Here is a 3,334-nt window from a genome sequence, read left to right on the forward strand (position 1 = left end):
CCATATAGTTTTTTTTTGCATATTTTTGCCATATAGTTTTTATTTTATTTTATAGCTTTATTTATCATGTCATTTAGCTCATGCATATACCATGTTCCCTTTTGCGTTACTTTACCGATTGATTTGTGATATTGATGCGAGTGTAGTGATAGCGTTAGAGTGATGTTGAATCTTGTAGGTTGACATGCATGCTAGAAACACTTGTAATTTCACTAAGTCTTAGAGTATGCTTAAGGACTAGATTGTTGTCATGATTTGATGGTTTTTGAGGTTAATCTATTGATTATGCTTAGAATTTATGATAGGCTCTTAATGATAAAAGGCATGAAAAGATAAAATTGGAGTAAAAAATGGGAATTCATTGCTAGTTGTGGCTAGACGTCAATTGGCTAGTAGCCGCCTCGTATTTTATGCGAGTAGTCTAGGGTTGAGCAAGATGGAGCGAAATACGCACTTGCTCAGAAATTTGAAAAAAGGGAAAAAAAGAAGAAAAAAGAAAAATATGGTTTAATGCATAATTGATCACGAGTGAGCTCTTTGGTATTCGAGTTATTAAGTTCTTAGGGTACTTTGTGCCTAGTGACCTAAGGCTTTTATAGTATGGGATCCGCTAACCTAATGCTCGTTAAATGGATGCCATTGCATAAGTCTTTTGTGGACCTCACTCATTACATGATCAAATAAGCATTTGTTTATTGTGTTGAATAAAAACATGATTCCGTAATAAGCTCCAGTGATCTTGAAGTGTTATAAGTCATTTTGTGTCTAGAATTTATTCTTCGTATAATCATGTGATTTCTTGAGGATAATTGAGTTATGATAATTGATCTAGTTTTGAAGCATATCTGTTAAGCATTCACACACACCACGTTTCTAGTTCTATGTTAGCTTGCGTGATTTGATTGATCTTTAGTCGCCTAATTGCATTTGTTGAGATGTTATGTGTTGGTTGGTTTAGTCATTGCGAGGGGGATCGTTGCATTTCATATAGTTTGCATTCATGCATGTTTTTATTTTGTTTTTGAGTCTGTGACGCTTGAGGACAAACATCGATTTAAGTTTGGGGGTGTGATAAGTGGCATTTTATACCACTTAGAACGTCTTATATGGCTTGAATTGATGTCTTGAAATCAAGTATTTTGTGTATTTAATGCGTTTTTCTAGTGTTTTTGTATTATAGGGTATAACTTGCGTATGTAGGAATAATTCATCAAAATTAGCCTAGGGAAGTACTTGGAATTGGTTGCGTGAAGTTTTGCGAAGAAATCGGCAAAATCAGGTCCATAACGAAGAATTTTCCAGGAGTGTCCCAAGCGCCCGCCTGGATATCTGGGGCGGTCACTTGGAAGCTGAGGCGCCCGCCTGGGAAGCTGGGGCGGCCGCCTGGGGTCGAGATTTTTAATTCTGATTTTTATAATTCGTGTTCTACTGGACTTCTGAGACGGCTGATTCTTGTGGACTTTTATATAAGTAATCTTCAGAGACGTTTCACGATATGAAGTAACAAGCAAGGAGAGAAGATTAGGAAGACCGTTTTAGCACACTGCAACGAAGAAGAGGAAGCATACGATTTCTTGTGATTCTTTTATTCGTTGTAACAGTGGATGCTAGTTTTCTTTACTTTGAACCTATTTACTCTTGTGACGTACTCTGGTTTTAATAAGTATTTTATTAGTTTATATTGTCGTGTTATTATCATGTTTTTATATGAACCCATGGTGATGATGAGTTCTATCATGGGCTAATCGTAATCATGGGGTCATAGCGGATTTACTATGGGTTTCTCTAGTTAATTGTTTAATACCTTGGTGTGTGATGATTATATGATATCTAGCATAGGTTGTGCTTATTCGTCTTATGTGCGTTGCGAACATATAAGATAGCTTGTTAATCTCTTATGAAGCGACAGTGAATCTTGAGATTTAGAACTTGCCATGCTAACATAGGTTCATGTATGTGTATGCATGATTAGTGGGTAACTATAACCATTTTACTTGCCCTGTGAAATCATAATGAATAACTTGCGCTTAAATCGTTGTGTTGTCAAATTCTGTAGATATATAGGGTCTCAACATAATTGATGCCTATTCAACTTCTATCTTAATTGTGGATGTTTGGTAGAATGGTAGTTGTACAACGAAAGTTGGCTTTTATCAGTTTCGTGTTGTTCGATTAATATCATCACCGTTACATGCTAAGGGTAATAACAATGACTATTGAAGGAAGTAGTAATAAAGTTATGATCTCATGTGTGTTTAATATTGAGTAATAATTTTAAGTGTTTTATTCTCGTAGTTAATTATAGTTAATAATTAGTTAATCAACCTTAAGTGTTATTGTCTTGACATTGAGAAGTAATCATACATTGGTGAGTGAGTGTTAATTGAACATAATTAGTCAGTGTCTCTGTGGGAACGAACTAGAAATCATTTTATATCGAGATATGCGACACCTTCAAGTTTAATGATGTGACTGAAGATGCTATCAAGCTATGCCTCTTCCCATTCTCTCTAAGGGACAAAGCTAAGTTCTGGTTACACTCTCTACCAGCAGGGTCTATCAACACTTGGGAAGATCTTGTGCAAAAGTTTCTCACTAAATTCTTCCCTATGATGAAGACTGCTGCAATAAGGAATGCTCTTACTCAGTTTGCTCAGAAAACTGGAGAATCTTTGTGTGAGGCTTGGGATCGATATAAGGAGATGCTAAGGAAGTGCCCATACTATGGCATGCTTGATTGGATGATTATCAACTGTTTCTATAATGGATTGCGTGCTACTTCTAGACCTATGCTTGATGCAGCATCAGGAGGAGTCTTGTGGGCTAACTACGATGAAGCTTATGAACTGATGGCTACTAATGAGTACCAGAATCCTTCCCAGAGGCTGACTCAAGGAAAAGTCACAGGAATTCTGGAGTTTGACGCAGCAACTACTATCACTTCCCAACTTAAGGCTTTGATGATGAAGGTGGACACTTTGGCTAATTATGGAGTTAATCAAATCGCCAGTGTATGTCAGCTTTGTGCTGGTGCCCACGATACTGATCAGTGTGCAATTTCTTGTGAATTAGCTCAGTTCGTGAACAACTTCCAGCGATCACAACAACCAGTGCCAGCCACCTATCATCCCAACAACCGCAATCATCCTAATTTCAGTTGGAGCAACACTCAGAATGCGGTTCAATAGCCTTATCAGCAATATCCAGCTAAGCAGTACAACCCCCCTGGTTTTCAGCAACCGTAATATGCACCAAGACAACAACTTCAGCTGCAACAAGCCAATGAAAAATCTGAATTAGAGGAGTTGAAGCTTATGTGCAAGAGTCAAGCCGT

The 3,334-nt window shown here is 37.4% G+C and overlaps 1 non-coding gene across 1 annotated transcript; it reads right to left on the reverse strand.

Moving 5' to 3' along the window:
• Positions 1–2,624: 2,624 nt before the first annotated feature.
• LOC141709887 (small nucleolar RNA R71) lies at positions 2,625–2,731 on the reverse strand. Its single transcript, XR_012570441.1, has one exon. It is a non-coding gene; the product is annotated as a small nucleolar RNA R71 (small nucleolar RNA).
• Positions 2,732–3,334: the final 603 nt, after the last annotated feature.

The sequence above is a fragment of the Apium graveolens genome, chromosome 2, assembly GCF_009905375.1.
Source record: "Apium graveolens cultivar Ventura chromosome 2, ASM990537v1, whole genome shotgun sequence".
Lineage (NCBI taxonomy): Eukaryota > Viridiplantae > Streptophyta > Magnoliopsida > Apiales > Apiaceae > Apium > Apium graveolens.